Source organism: Pogona vitticeps, chromosome 4 (assembly GCF_051106095.1).
Source record: "Pogona vitticeps strain Pit_001003342236 chromosome 4, PviZW2.1, whole genome shotgun sequence".
Lineage (NCBI taxonomy): Eukaryota > Metazoa > Chordata > Lepidosauria > Squamata > Agamidae > Pogona > Pogona vitticeps.
In genome coordinates, this window is record NC_135786.1 from 173,267,951 (window position 1) to 173,284,967 (window position 17,017).

The 17,017-nt window shown below is 40.9% G+C and overlaps 1 long non-coding RNA gene across 1 annotated transcript in view; it reads right to left on the reverse strand.

The window, feature by feature from the left end:
* LOC140706896 (uncharacterized) overlaps positions 1-10,548 on the reverse strand; it is a 46,037-nt gene extending 35,489 nt beyond the window's left edge. The window contains exon 1 of the long non-coding RNA XR_012086810.2: positions 10,400-10,548. This is a non-coding gene — a long non-coding RNA (uncharacterized LOC140706896). The remainder of the gene's footprint in view (positions 1-10,399) is intronic.
* Positions 10,549-17,017: the final 6,469 nt, after the last annotated feature.

Here is a 17,017-nt window from a genome sequence, read left to right on the forward strand (position 1 = left end):
TGGGGCAGCTCTTAAATGGGCAGGATGGATCAATTTAAGTGGATGCTGTTGTTTGGTTCAAACCAAACCACACCAAAAGTGATTCAAATAGTGATCTATATACCCATTTGGACAAGTCCTTATAGACCTCCTATGACTAAGAACCCTGCCTTTCTAGCACCTCTGTAACAACATCCAAACAAACACACTAAAGAAACTAAACCTTATAAGAGGAGATGGCAATTGTGATAAAACCAGAAGATAATTGGAAAAAAAATTGATATGGCCCCCAAAGAAAAGAATAAAACAAGTGGGAAAGTGTTTGTGTGTTTGTGTAAGGCTGGAGAGAGGAATGAAGCTCTTTTAAATAAAATAGGGATAAAATGAGAATTGCACTCCCACTTCCAGAAGTGGCAGCACATTGCTTTTGTGGTGTTTCTGTCTTTACCATATCTGTTTCTTCACTGATCTCCAATCTGTGTTTCCCTCCTGCCAGCCCTGCCCTCCTTGCTCATTGCTCCTTCTCTATTCACATCTGAACTTTCCTCTCCCTTTACTGTCAATTTGACATGGACAGGAAACTCTCAGACTGGGACTTGTGTCCCCTTGGAGCCCTTGATGTGTGCTGTTGACACTAGATAAATGTTAAATTGGTAATAGCATCTCTGGCTCCAGACCGTGGCTCAGGAGATGGTCCTTTAATTTGGCCAAGTTTTTGCCAGCTTTCAGGCTAAGCTCTACATACATAAGCAGAATCAAGTCACTGTTTCTGTTCTTGGCAATATTAAACTCTTGCTAAATGCTGCTGGCTCAGAAACACCCACTGGGTTGTTGCTTACCCGGCAGGAAAGGCTTATTTTGGATAGCATGTTATTTCAGCAGAATTGGCCGCAATTGGCCAGCTTCTTTGCCCAGTATAGTGATGACGACATTGCTGAGCAGCCCCAGATAAAGGATGAGGCCGAAAAGAGTACAAATTACTGCATGTAAATTATTGATGGATCTTCCAAAAGATCATCCTGTCTTCAATTTACTGTCTTCCGATTATCTCATTTGCAACATTTGACCTTGCCTAGCTATTCATTTTTATAACTGCCTGCAGGAAAATGCCAATATAGCAGAAAATTAAGATAAATGCATGCCTAGACATACACATATGTACATATTATTATTATTCAGGACCTCATAGTCTCCTGAATATATCCTTGGGCTTGCAAGCAGCTTTCGCCTTAAGTACTTGGTGAGACAGTGCCTCTGATGCTAGAGAATTTGAGGTTTTTCAGTTTAGCATCCGGGATCAACCTAGTGTCATTGCACACGCAGGTATGAAAGTTGCTTTTAAACAAAACTCAGGAGTTACATAAAATCCTTCAATGCAAATTCACATAATTCTTGTCTACTTCACTTTAAACAAACAAAATCATTGCAACATTATCTACTTTTACATGGTTAAGATATTATTTGTAAATAATTAGTGCCCTGTTACTTGAAAAGACAGTTGCCACTAAGTCATAAGCTGTCCGATGTAGAACTAGATTCAATACACTCTGACATAATGGGTTTTTCTTCTTTCTCACTGAATCCCCTAATACAGTTTAGAAATCCGTTCTGGAGAATTTTCCAGCCATTTGAAATAGGCTTTTGTGACGGGGGGAGGAGCAGAGGGGGGCAACTGCAATGCATAGGAAAGGTGCTCAGTTTTCAAAAACACTCAATTAGCACATCTCTTGGATTTGAAGGGAAATGCATCTAAGGGTCAATGTGCATGTTAAGGAAAAGGCATTATTTCCTGGCATTATGAATTTCCCTCTTCCAGATGTATAATTCATTCAAAGTTCAATGCCTGAACAATCATACTTCAAGCATGTTACCTGCTGATGGCCAATCTTAAAGCAGAAGCTCATCTGTAGCATGCAAAATGAGACAAACCCATGTTTGGATAAACGGATATCTTTTAGCTTTTAAGCAGCTCCATTTCTAATGATATGATGAAAGTATTTTCCAATTTGGTACTAAGTCATATTTTTTTTCATTTGCAAAGGCTACGGCTGGGATGATAACCTTCTTTGACAACAGAATATATCCAAGAAAATCCTGACCAAATCATATATTTTGGAGCAGATCAGGTAGCACCCCCAATATCTATTTAATAATTGTGGTAGCCAGACCTGTCCAGAAATTTTGATCAATTTTGTCTTTAGTTAACCCTTCTCTTGTTACAAGTACAGAATCAAAGAGTTGGAAGTGTCTTTGGGAGATTTATTTTATTTATTTATTTATTTATTTATTTACAATATTTTTTAGCCGCACCATTGCCAGTGGCTTCGTCCAAACCAGCTCAAGATCCTTTGCTAATTAGTTGTGTAGTACATTTGATATTGGAACAGTTAAGATTTTTCAGTTTAATATTGAGGTGTAACCAGAGCTTGGAAAAATTACATTTTCAGACGATGTCCAAGAATCACCCAGCGAGTATGGCTAAAGGTATTCTGTTATCTCTGAAAGGTAACTTTCTCACTCTCTAAATTTAAAGTGCTGTTGCTTCACAGAATTTTGTATTTAAATGAAAAAATGCTGAACAAATTATTCAGTGCAAATTTGCATGCCCCATTCTTAATCAATGCAACTTTTGTAGGCAAGAGTTACTAGGATAGCGTTTTTGTGTGATATCCTCAAATGTCTTCGGAAAAAAGTCATTTGCTATTCGTATTGCTAAGTTAAATGCAATTTCTTTGAGTCCATCCTTTAATGAAGCTAAAAGCATATCATGAGGCAAAGGATACAGGAAATCCAGCATTATTTGAGGAAACACAGTTTTTCTCTGGATGGAAATGTGAGCATTCTTCTGGTTGCATTCTTTGCCTGTTGACTTATAGGCGGGCATTCTGTGGATGTAATGGGAGACAGAATGGCTCAGTTGAATTGAGTCTCTGCAAATGGTTGAGCGTTGTTGTTTTTTAAAAAATAGATATAACATCCCTTCATATTCTGGATGGAGAGAACTTCAAATTTCAGATATTTGCATTAGGGAGGAAGTGAAACTGAAATATCGAACTTAGTCTTCCATTCCAATCAACACATGCTCTGTCTCTGTGTGTGCAAGGACTTTTTAAAATTAATACTAATAAGAAAAATGGCAACTAAGGTAACTTTATTTTGGTGCTGCAGAAAAAAAGCTGACTTTCCACCAGTGCTGTTCCTGTATTTGTTGTACCCAGCCACGGTGCCTACTACTTGCTAAAATGTAAAGAGGTGAAATATCCAACCATAGATGCCCATTATCTCATGCTTTTAGCTAGTAGGGAATCCCTGTGTGAGTCATCATGAAGAAACCATCATGCATGGTGAATTATTGGGGTAAAGGAAGAAGCAAGATGGGTCTGCTGCATTTGAATAACTGCCTACTATATTCTGAAAAACAGCTGAACAGCTCCGTGGTTTAGATATTTGAGAGTTTGATTCTCCTCTGTGCCTCCCTGACTTGGACTGGGAGGCTCAATGATCCATAGGATCCCTTCCAGCTCTGCAGTTCTATGATGATGATGATGATGATGATGATGAAACACTACTTTTGTTTCTAATTCATAGAGCTTTCTCAAAAGAGCTCTGTAATTTGCTACAATCCATCTGAAATATTTTGATCATTGAAGTTTCTCCACAAAGAAGGAAAATGCTTTGTGGTGTTCATTTGTTTTACTTCTTTTAGAAAACTGCCAAGAGGAAGGAAAACTATTTAACCCAGGATTTTACTCCCAAAGACATTAACCACTTGCAGTTAATATGAACATTGAGATCAATGCTGTCTTGGCCTTTTTGAAATATCAAGCCTTCTGCTAATTCTCCAAAGGCACAGTTTTGCTGTTTACTACTTCTTAGGTAGGAAACTGATATTAACAATACATTGGCTTCAAGGACTAAAATATTGCTGACTTACAAAGAGAACTGCATGTTTTATTTTTATTTGTTTTTCAGAAAGGCAGTTGTATGACTTCTGTTCAAGTGTGCCATTTGGGGCACGCTGTAATGAGCTTGTTGGTTTCTCCTCAAAAAATGTAGTTAGACCCCTTTTCATTACAGAATTATGAAGCTGTATGCCATGAACCTATACTCCAACATGATTCCTTGGAAAAGACTTAGATTTTCTTCTGCTGTAATAGGCTTACATGTATCTAGAAGTGTTATTTCTTTCAAGTCAGATCAACTAGTAATGCTGGAGGGAAAAGAAATTTTTGGTAGGTCACATGGTGTTTTGCTCCTTAGATACTTGCTTCAATTGAGAAGTGTATAAATTAAGATTTCTCATCTCCTTTCTTTCAGACTTCCATACTTCACCACTGTTTCCAGATTCCTGATTAAATAAATTTAACTAATCAATTAATTCAAATTAATTATTCTTTTAAAAAAATCTCTTTGCTTTGGTTAACTAAATTACTCTGAGCATGGGCAGCTTTGTGTTTTTAATTCACTGAAATCATGGCACCCTCATCACTGTAGAGGAAATGGGGTGTGTTCCTTTTTTAAATATTTTTTTAGATAACTAAGAATAGGGCAGGGAATACAAAAAGTTAAAGGAAGTGGGGGGAAAGAGAAAGGGTTAGGGGGATAGGAGAACACAGAATATGCAATCATTAATCTATTCATATTTCAATAACAAATCAATTTTCTGATTTTTTAAAATATTTGATTACCCTCCAGCTATCAACTTACAGTTATGTTTTACTGTATTTTTCGCACCATAAGACACACTTTCCCCCCACAAAACAGGGGTGTGTGGAAAGTCTGTGCGTCTTATGGAGAGAAGAAAACACATTATATTTTCCTGTTTTCTTATCCTAAAAAATTGGTCCATCTTATGGAAAGGTGTGTCTTATGGAGCGAAAAATATGGTAGTTGAAGTCTAAGTTACTCCAACACTATCAGGAAATGGAAGCCATTTGTAGAATAAATCCCTTCATTCAATTTCCTTTTGATTTGGACAGTCATTCAGCACATCTGAAAGAGTATCCATTTCTGTTGCTTCCCATATTTTCTCAGTAAGCTCCTCTTGTTTCCATAACTCTGCTTTCTTCCAGTTTTTGGAAGAGAAGGATGAATCCAGGACAGCAGTCCAATTTTTAATGTAGCATTTTCTGACTGTAGTAGCTAAATAGCTCACTGGGTAACTCTTTATCCCATCTATGTTACCTGGTATCGTACTCAATAAAAGCAGTTCTGGAGTTGGTACAGCTTCCTTTAACTATTGTTTAACATCTGATAACTTCTCTTTTATCAGATCTTCTATCTGGCTAAGATGTTCATTTTCTTGCTGGAATCCTGCTGTTATTATCTTTTACATTGTGCCATTCTTTGTCTGATTTTTGTGCCACTATTCCCAGATTTTGAGATTGGGCAGACAAAGTCCCCAACATTTGATATTTTAATTTTTCAGAGGCCATTTCGATCTTTCCAGTGAGTAGGGTCTGTATAAATACAACTATGTCACCAAACATTATAAGCATCCCCTAGGTTCTTCCTCCAATCCTCACACAGATATTATAATATACAAATCAACTTCTAGACCAACAATTTAAAATACAACCGTGGCAAAAAATATTCCCTTTTCTCCAGAAACCTAACAAAACTCTATTATAAGAGTCCCACACAGTCCAGCCAAAGCAAATCCAAACTAGACAGCAGTCACAGGGAGTCAGACTGTCCAATAGATATCAGTCCGTCTAATGTTCTTTCCATTAATTCAAATATTCAATTAAAAAAACCTCCAGTCCTGGTTTTCCTAACTGCTCAGTCCAGTTGCCCACGTCGTCTAGATGATGATTCTCTGTCTGTTTTCTTGCTTCTAAAAGCTGATTCCTTCTTCTCCCAAAAACCTAGCAAGATTCTATTATCAGAGTCCCACACAGTGGAGGGAAAAAGGTCTAGGCTAAACAGCATTCACAAAATTTCAGTCTCTTAAATCCTGTCCAGTGGCATTTCACTCTGGGATTTTTTTCCAGAAACAATTTTTTTCCTGTCTCACTATTTCTCTTTTGGCCTTGAACCAGTCTGCTGTTTAAGAGTCAGTTTCGTTTTTGAAGAAGCAGGCTGGTAAACAAAACTTGCTACTCCTTATCTTCTTTCGGCCAAATATTTTCACTCTGATTTCTTTTTCAGCTTAATGGGGTTGTTCATAAATCAAAAGCTTCAACTTACTTTGTTATTATATACAGTATTTTCAATGCCGTATTGCTTGTTCTCCTCTCCTCCAGGGGGTGGGTTGCTCACAGCTCTCTGCCAAGATGGCTCCCGCATCCGATCTGTTCTCGGGTGAATTTTCCCAAGGAAGAAATCCCGGGTTGCTGTCCAGTCTTCCTCCTCTGTTGCTCACCAACTGCTTCAGAGAGACCTCTCCTAGTCTCTCCTTTGATCCCCCATTTCTACAGGGACCCCAGACTGGGTGGTTCCAGCTTTTCCAGGGAGCTGTTCCCCAGAGCTGCTGGCTGTACTGCAATGAAGCCCTGCCTCCAATGTTCTCCGAGTGTGTTCCTGATGCCATCATATTAATCACAATGGGCAGCATCCTTTTGTTTCTAACAGTGTGTTTCTAACAATACATTCCAAACATGCTTCCTCTTTTTTAGCTGCTTGCATATGGGGCAAAACATGAACCCACTGCATGAACTGGAAGCCCCCACCCCCAACAGGGTGATCTGTGCTTTGCAAAATTGCAAGCTTGAGATGCCTTGAGTGGACACAGAAAATTATGTGGAATTATTCCATTGCATGCTTGTTACAGCATTCTGCAAAACAAATTTCTGCAACCTTGGAAATGCCTGGCCTGCAGTCTCATAACTGTGAAATGTTATAAAAGGGGGGGAGGAGCAAACAGAGTCAGCTCTGTTGGAACCATTCTCCAACTTGTCACTCTCTGGATGGTCATTTAGAGCCCTTCAGAAAAACAGAGCCCCGAGGATCAGTTCTAACTATACCACTGGAAAATGTTAGTACATTTTCTAACAGTAAAAATAAGAAGAAACCACAGTCTGCCCTGCCATTAGATGTTACAAAATAGCAGCTAATAAATCTGTTATTTATTGTGTTACTTTTTAATGTTTACTGTGAGGCTTGGGTACAGGTGCTTGTTGGATTTTCTACCTCATGTGCCAAAATAACCTGCTTGGTGTTGAATATTACGTTATTTGACTTGGATGGGCCAAAGGCGCAATTCCCTGCTTTGTCTCAGGGAGCAAAATGTCTTGGACTGGGCCTAATGATAGCAATCAATCAACAAAGGGAATTTCTTGAATATGCGATGACATCCAGTTTTCATGACATAAACTTTTCCCATATCTACTAGTTTGCAACTTAGCTTACTTTGGATTTGTCATTCAGAGGTAAACTCGAATCTCAGCATAGGAGATAGGATTATTGGCCTGAAATCTATTAGTGATTCACACATGAATTATGATGCAGTGGGGAATTCATTTTAATTGATGACATATTGATTGTATTCTTGGTAGTGTGCCTGGTCACACTATGGCCACACAACCAGGAATGCAACTGGTAACTTCTTAATTAATGGCAATCTGTGAGTGCAGTTTACGTAATTTCACTAAGACATGCACAAATCATCAATAGGATTCCAGCCAGTATTTTTCTTTTTATATCCACCTGCCATCTTTCCTTACATGTACTTTTTTTAAAATTCACAGAATTGGTCTGTGTAATGGAATGCATTTTGAGGGTCAAAGTACATATGACACAGGCAGAGTCATTGTTCATGACTGGGTATGGGCATAAATGTGAATGTTGTCTTTGCAATTTAGAGACAGTTTTTGGCTTGTTTGTTTGTTTGTTTAAATAAAACTTGCATCAACTGGGTAGGGTTACATTTTTTCACCATGAAAAATTATTTCATTATTTACCTGCAGTCCCCTTCCCACAATGCAATATGCATTTTGAAAAATAAAGACTAAAACTTCTTACATGGAAAATGGAAAGACACATTTCTCATTACATTTAATTTTGCTCTGACACATAATCTCATTAAATTCTCATTCTGGGGAGAAAGTCCCACCTCAAAAGTGTTGGAAGTTTGAAACTGGCATTCTTTCCCAAAAGGAAATCTGAAAAATTAAGATTTCTTTTACCCTCGTGTTTCTTATTTTTCACCTACAAAGTCTTGTCCTACATTTTTATTTTTAATCATTTTAGAATGTGGCAAGGCACTGAAACTGACTCGATCTATGCTTGCATGTGTCTGCAAAATATTTTTTGCAACACACACAATACCAAAACTTGATGCTTCTCTAGACATCTATACAAAATGCCTTCATTAATGTAGCAATTCAAGTAGGACACTCTTTAAATGCTACATCTGTGCATATATATTTCTCTCTGTGCATAATTCTGTATGTGTGCATGTGGATTTTCAGTGCTGAATCCCTAATCAACATCATGTTTAATTAAAGCCTAATCAAATTCATTTGGGTTTCAAAATACGGATAGAGAGAATGAGGAGTGCAGGATTGCAAGGGGATGTAGACATATTTCAGATTGTTCAAGGGTGATCAAGCCAATTTTGAAAACATAAATGCTACAGGATAAAAGGTGCTGATGGGTTTCTGTGAGTGTGTACTTATCATAGAAAATAAAAATGTAACATTATTCTCATTGAAATATATGTTGCAGGCAGATCCTCTTGCAAGAGACTATTTCTTTCTGTCTTTTTTAATGGCATAGATACCCCCACCACCAACCAGAACATGTTCATTTAGTAGCCCCTTTCAGACATTCTATAAAGGTTCTGGTTTCACTTCCTCCATCATGCACTTGTGTGGAAACACAACAACTCCAAAAATAGCTTGTCCTATATTGAGCTTCTCCTATACCTTTGCAATTCATGGCTGAGAAATTAATCAAGGACCTCTTCGTGTAACGGAAGCTCTCTGTTTCAGAATCTTTCACTTTCAATGAGAGAAAATTACAACAGAGGGGGTGAGGGTTAGAACACCCTCATTTCTTGTGTATTTATTTGATTGTTACATAGGGGTAGGACTGAATGTCATCCATGTGATCTCAACAGCCCAACGAGCAAAGGATCAGCTAATCTGCCCTCTTTATGAATGTTTTGGACTCATATTGAACTAGTTAGTCACCTAGCTGTCCATCTGTGTGTCACTGCTCAGCCTTAACTGTTAACTACCTCTACTTTTACTGCTGCTTTTCCCTCCCCTCCCTTTTCTTTTCTTCCAAAATGGCGAATTTCAATTTGATGGAGATGGTATTCTTCAAAATGAAGAACTAACCCACATACATGCTAATATTAAAAAGTAGGGATGTGCAAATATAGTCCAATGTGATTATTATGTAGTTACATATTGAGTTGGTTTGTATACAACCCCATTAGTGAACATCTACTACTCTATGAGGCTTACGGAGTAAGATATAAAACCCCTCAACCATCCTCCAGCTCCTCCACTCCCATATAACACTCCCATATAACACTCCCATATAACACAACTAACATGGCAATACTGTGAGTGTGTTCTTTAATAGAAAAAAAAAAAAGAAAAACTTAACTTGAAAAAATAATATTAACAACATTTGGAGATATTTCTTAAAGGCTGCCTTATAGAGTTCGATCTTTACTAATTTCCTAATTATCAGGAGGGATGGAGCCTGGGACACCTTGACTGGAAGCCTGTTCCAGTTTGGGAATAATGGGACTGTGAATGGTGAAAACAAGGGGTTTTAAACCTGACACAGCAGGTGCTATGCAGCACAATCAATTTTGAGAAAGGGGTGGCAGAGCCTGGATGTCTACCAGCTTCCTTCTTTCCATCCCTCCTTCCCAGACTAGGCTCCTGCCCTTCCATAAATCCATCCTGTACCAGTTAGTATTAGACATGAAAAAGTTAAAGAGAGAGACAGAGAAAGGGGGGAAATATACTACCAGTGCTCCTTTGAACTATTTAATCAGAGCCTGTGCAAGGGAATCAAGCATTCATCCCACATTTATATACACACTGATTGCTGGGTATAATGAAGTCTTAGTGTGGCTAAAATAATAAAAAATTAAAATAAAAAAGGAGGAAAAGTCTGGAATATTGCCAGTCCAGTCAGTAATGTCTCACCCTTCTTTTGCCATTTCTAGATGTGCCTTGTTCAGGTGGACAGAAACAAAGTCTGATAAGGTCAGTCCAAACCTTCCCCATGGGCTCAGTTACTGGAGTTTCCAGCAGAGATTTCAACTTTCAGCTGCCAATCTCCTACTTTGCTTCTTGCATTTGTTTCATTTTTGCTGACTTTCAGCTTGTGTCGACCATATAGATATATTTTCAAATTTCAGCATTTTAAACCCCTCAAACCTGAAGCAAACTCTACTGATTTGTAGGGACTGTGCAAATTGACCCAAGGGCAAGTGGCAGCTTTTAGAACCTACCCAGCAGCTGATCTGGAAATGTCTCTTCTGTCTCCTTTGGATTCTCTTCTCCAGAGCCAGGGCACACCACTATTTAAAAAACGTATTCAAGACAAAAGAAAAGGTGTGTGTGTGAGAGAGAGAAACTGAAGATGGCTGCATGCATAAGGAATACCATGATCAAAAGCAAAAGTAAGTTAGGGTTAGTGGCCAAGACAGAGCACTGTGTCTGGGATTGCTGATAAAAGGGAGGAGGTGAAATACTGATGTGACTGAAGGTAAAAACATTGGTTGAAACTATAGCTCTTTAATCCTGTTTTGATATAGAGCATCATGCGCAGAAGCAATCATGTTGGGATCTCTATTACACAGGCATTTTATGTCAGCCTTCCTATTGCTAAGGCAATATTTTTCCCTACTCTTCCTCCTGGTTTCTCTTTGTGTGTGTGTGTGTGTGTGTGTGTGTGTGTGTGTGTGTGTGTGTGTGTGTGTGTGTGTTTGTGTGTGTGTGTGTGTGTGTGCGTGTGTGTGCGTATGCATGTGTGTGTGTATGCATGTGTGTGTGTGTGCGTGTGTGTGTGTAGAAACAAACTCATGCCAATTTAATGTTATATAAATCATCATAAATCCACTTCCTGTATGTACACTACTTAGAGCTGTTTACACAATCAGCCGGATGAATCTCGCTCTACTGCTGTTACCATTGCTCCAAAGCTATTAATAGGCATGGCATCACTTGAGAATTAATTGCCTATTAAATGCAATTGTTCTAAGGAGCAGTTGAAATTTTTATGCTAAGAAGTAACTTCCTTGCCATCATTTTTCACAGCATGAGTGATGTCTTTTGTCTTTGAAAGTCTAAGGTGAGGCTTATACTTGACAGAGAAACATATTAAATAGCCATTCATATGTCATTCACACATCAACTTCCTTCCTAATTCCAAGACCAGATGGCCATATGCTATGTAACAGCTTTGGATGTACTGACTTCTTAGTCACCTATCATGTAAAGTAAGCCTTCTGAAAATAAAATATATCTGAAAATGCTAGAAAAATACATTTGAATACCAAAAGAATTCATAGCATCTCTAGGACATATTCACAAAAATATATAGTTGAGCATTAAACTTCTCAAATGTATCCACTCAATTGCCACTGTCAATTGTAGCTACAGGGGTATAGGGTTGAGATTGGGTTCTTCTACTGGGAAGGTTGGCCTTGTGAAGGCATGACATTACTTTTTCATTCTAATCTATAGGTAGGCTATATATTGTGCTCCCACATGTGTTACTGAGGCCTCCCTAAGTAGCAACCACCATCCAGATCCCAATGATTCTACTGGAATGGTGGCATATAGTATGCATATTCCTTATTGCCCAACAGAATTGCCTCCCAATGGGCTTCAAAGGAACTCATATGCAGAAGAACAAGATGGGTGTTTCTGGCTTTCACAGAGAGAGGGGGGGGGTGGCTTTCCCATTAGGTCCACTTCAGAAACAAATAGGAATGCTTGATACAAATGACTTAATCCACAGCTTCTAGACCTAATATTTAGTTTAGAAATATGTTATCAGCTATAATTTCTAGTTTCCATCAAAATTAAGAAATACATTTTAAGGAAGATAAACATCATATTCTATAAAGATTTCTAGCTTCCAATTACTGTATAATTCTTTTTTTCTGTTTGTCTTCATGCTAAAATTCTTGACAAGTGTCAGGCACACAGGAGCTATAGATTGAGAGGCCAAAGTATCTAAAGATGTTTGTGTTTCTGCTAAATCAGAGCAAGAATTTTACTGGTTTTATCATGGACATATTCTTTTAAATTGTGTGACTCAAACCCTCACCGTTCCTTAGTCCAGGATGTGAAGGCATTTTTTTAAAAAAAGAGTACTTTTTTTAAAAAGATAGGGATTAATATGAGATATTAAGATATTAACCTTTAAAGTTTAGTCTTTCATCTTTCTTTCTCGTTTTTTCATTTTCTCCTTCTTCTCCCAGCCCCCCTTTTTGTATCATACATAATTTTGAGAAAAGACACATTAAAACTGCTTATCATTGCCAGTGATATGCAAGGCTACCTGGAGGTTCTTTCCTCTCAGTCAACTTATGATTGGTAGGATTTACTCCCAAGTCTGTTCTCTTAACGGTGCTTCTTAAATCCAGGTGCACTCTATGGGCTGGTATGGGGTACACCTCATTTTGGAGAGACCTCCCCCCCATGTCAAAGACGTTTCTTTAGCTAAGCAGAACTTGAAGTATTGCAGGAGGAACCAGAACTGGGCACAGTATTCAAGATGAGGCCTAAACAGTGCTGAATAGAGAGGACCAGTACATCACAGGATTTGGAGGCTATATTTCTTTTAGGTAAAGGTAAAGGTTCCCCTTGACAATTTTTTGTCCAGTCGTGTTCGACTCTAGGGGGCGGTGCTCATCCCTGTTTCCAAGCCATAGAGCCAGCGTTTTGTCCGAAGACAATCCTCCGTGGTCACATGGCCAGTGCGACTTAGACACGGAATGCTGTTACCTTCCCACCGAGGTGGTCCCTATTAATCTACTTGCATTTGCATGCTTTCAAACCGCTAGGTTGGCGGGAGCTGGGACAAGTGACGGGCGCTCACTCCATCACGTGGATTCGATCTTACGACTGCTTGGTCTTCTGACCCTGCAGCACAGGCTTCTGCGGTTTAGCCCACAGCGCCACCACGTCCCTATATTTCTTTTAATGCTGTCTAAAATAGCATTTGCCTTTTTTTGCAGCACCATCACAATGTTGGCTTATATTCAGCTAGTGATCTGCAACAATTCCAAAATTGCATGTAATATTGCCAAGCCAAGTATCCCTCATCTTGTATTTGATCTATTTTATTAGGTGTAGAACCTTGCACTTATCCTTGTTAAATTTCATTCTGTTGTTTTCAGCCCAGTGTTTGAACCTATCAACATATTTTTGAATTTTGTTTCTGGCTTCCAGGATAGTAGCTATTCCACCCAATTTTGTGTTATCCACAGACTGGACAAGTATCCCCTGCACTCCATCATCCAAATTCTTAATAAAAAGATTGAACAGTACTGAGCTGAGAAATGTGTTTTTTGTTACCCCTGCCTTGTTACTTCCTCCCAGTTCAAATAGGAGCCATTGATAAGGGCTCTCTGAGTACGATTCTGTGCCCAACTGTGTATCCACCTGACAATTGTTGTATTCAAGCCAGAAATATTGGTTTGAAAAAATGCAGATGAGTTTCTTACCCATCTATAGCTCACAAATAGGCTTTCCCCAAGTGGATGTTATGGAGAAGTAGCCTAACTATGATCTATCTCATTGCCTCACCATGGCCCCTATTCAGTGGAGTGGGTCCAATGTTGGAACTCATTCTGTCAACAAAGTCTAGAGGGGGGCAACTTACCACTTCTTGAAGAACCCTTTGTTTACCCTTTAACCTGATTTTAGAGGGCTGGAAAACAGTAGGAAATGGGGGGGGGGTGTTGGATGCCATAGAGATCTACAAAGGTGAGTAAGGAAAGAGTATTCTTTTGGACCAATGGCCTTTCACTGGCTTCAGGTCTAGCTATATCAAAATACTTTTCACACAAATAACAATTAAGTGCACCACTTCCTCTGGTCAGTAATAATTGATAATTGTGTTCTAGCATATACATTTAGAAGATCTAGAAGAATAAGAAATATAAGAACTGTTTTCACAGGTAACCTGAAGAATATTCTCTTATACTGCCTGGATGCTTCATAAGTTGTGTTAAGTCTGTGTGAACTTCAATTACCGTATTTTTTGCACCATAAGACGCACTTTCCCCCCCAAAAAAGAGGGGTAGAAAGTCTGTGCGTCTTATGGAGTGAAGGTGGTGACTTCGCCCCCACTGGCCCCGTGGGGGGCAGCGTCGCAAGGGTCCGTGGGAGCCTTCCAGGACCCTTGCGACACTCCCCCACCCCCGACGGGGCCAGTGGGGGCGAAATAGCAACCTTCCAAGACCTTTTGAGAGGCTTGAAAGCCTCCCAAAAGGTCCTGGAAGCTGCTGATTCCCCCCCTGCACCCGTGGGGGGGGCAGCGTGGCAAGGCTTCTGGAAGGCTCCCTCAGACCCTTGCCACGCTGTCCCCACCCCCCCATGGGCGCAGGGGGGGGGGAAATCGCCAGCTTCTGGCGAAATAGCGACCTTCCAGGACCTTTCAAGCCTCTCAAAAGGTCCTGGAAGCTGGCGATTTTACCCCCCCTGCACCCGTGGGGGGGTGGGGGGAAGCGTGGCAAGGGTCCGGAAGGTGGCGATTTTACCCCCCTGCACCCGTGGGGGGGTGGGGGAAGCGTGGCAAGGGTCCGAGGGAGCCTTCCAGGACCCTTGCCACGCTGCCCCCCCCCATGGGTGCAGGGGGGGTTAAATTGGCCGTTTCTGGGAGTGTTTTGAGGCTGCCCAAGCCTCAAAACACTGCCAGAAGCTGGCGATTTTAACCCCCCTGCACCCGTGGGGGGGGTGGGGGGAGCGTCGGAAGGGTCCGAGTGAGCCTTCCAGGACCCTTACGACGCTCCCCCCCACCCCCACAGGGCCCATGGGGGCAAAATCGCCACTTTTTGGGGCTCTTCTGAAGCTTCCCAAGCCTCAAAAGAGCCTCCAAAAGTGGCGATTTTGCCTCCTCTGGCCCCCGGAGGAGGCAGGGTGAGTTTCCAAAGGGTCCTAGAATGCACCCTAGGACCCTTTGGAGACTCACCCTGCCTCCCCCGGGGGCCAGAGGGGGCAAAATTGCCACCTTCCGGGGCTCTTTTGAGGCTTGGGAAGCTTCAGAAGAGCCCCAAAAGGTGGTGATTTTGTCCCCTCTGGCCCCCGGGGGAGGCAGGGTGAGTCTCCAAAGGGTCCTGGAACACACCCTAGGACCCTTTGGAGACTCACCCTGCCTCCCCTGGGGGCCAGAGGGGGCGAAATCGCCACCTTTGGGGGCTCTTCTGAGGCTTGGGAAGCTTCAGAAGAGCCCCAAAAGGTGGCGATTTTGTCCCCTCTGGCCCCCGGGGGAGGCAGGGTGAGTCTCCAAAGGGTCCTGGAACACACCCTAGGACCCTTTGGAGACTGACCCTGCCTCCCCGGGGGCCAGAGGGGGCGAAATCGCCACCTTTGGGGGCTCTTCTGAGGCTTGGGAAACTTCAGAAGAGTCCCAGAAGGTGGCGATTTCACCCCCTCTGGCCCTCGGGGGGGGCAGGGGGAGTCTCCAAAGCATCCTGGAACACACCCTAGGACCCTAGGACCCTAGGGTGTGTTCCATAAGATGGACCTCTCCATAAGGCTCAGCAAATTTTAGGAGAAGAAAGCAGATTATTTTTTTCCTGTTTTCTTCTCCTAAAAATTTGGTGCGTCTTATGGAAAGGTGCGTCTTATGGAGTGAAAAATACGGGTAACTGCTTTTGGCATCAGTGCAGTATGTGTGTAACTCATGTTCCTGTAGTTGTTCATAGTATTTTAGAAAAATCAATGGTCAAATTAGTTTATACTTTCATCCTTAGCTTCAGTCCAACATTCTTACAACAAATGGCAATGACAGCTCCAATAAGAAAGTCTCTTGTTGGCAAATAAATATGATTTCACAGCTAGCCGGTCAGTTTTGTTTTAATTTTTTTTAAAAAAAAATAGCTTGTTTTGAGAGAAAGGCCAAGAAAGCAATTGTGGCAAAATGTGAAAAACTCCAAAGGATGTATATCTAGGTTTCACTATAACAGCTATTTTAGTATTGTGTTGTTGTTTTTTAATTCCTGTCACCCTCAAAACTTATTCATCGAGAGTTACTTTAAATATGACTGTAGCTCTAATTTATTCAAATAGGAAAGGCTTGGGAATTGTTTGATACCACCAAGCATGGAAAGGTCCCCTAAAGGGCTGAGAAAGCCCTTTAGCAATAATCCTCTACCTGCTTTCCAGGCATAGGTGTGCATGAAAGAGCTCCTCCAAATGTGACTGCAACAAACAGGTAAGTTGCTGTAGAACACAGGGGGATATATATCTGACCTGTGGGTTGAAACCAATTCATGAAGGTTCCCTATCGGACCCATGGTGACTCCCCACAGAACCCCTCCTCATCTCCTAAGCACCTCCTGATTGGAAATGGATCACCAGCTATGTATGATAACTGAGCAGAGATCTAAGGAATGTTTACCCATACTGTTAACCACCACTTAAAAACACCAGCTAAGATCTTGTCAAGACAGGGGAATCTGGAGCTGTCTGGTTTGCACTTTAAAAGTTTTTACCTTATCTCACACTTGTGTGGTTCTTCTGTTCACACTGGAGATGTTTATTCTCTCTTGAGAAGGGTCCAGACAGGTCTTTGGATTGCCAGTTTACTTGTGAGTGAGGTTTAGCCAATTTACTCATTCATAAGGAGGCAGCAGGAAAAGCAAAATAAAACAGCAGCATGAGGGGAAAACATTGGGGTGAAGGTTGGGGATATAGAAAGGAGGTAATCCCTTCTTTTTCCCTCCTTTCTCCTCAGCTGAGGCTCTGCTGAGGCTTCGCTCCATGGTGGGGGCTGACCCTGAGCCAAAGTTAGGCACTTTATTCTTCAGGGGTGTGTGTGTGTGTGTGTGTCTGTGTCTGTGTCTGTGTCTGTGTCTGTGTCTGTGTGTGTGATAGCAAAACAGCAATAC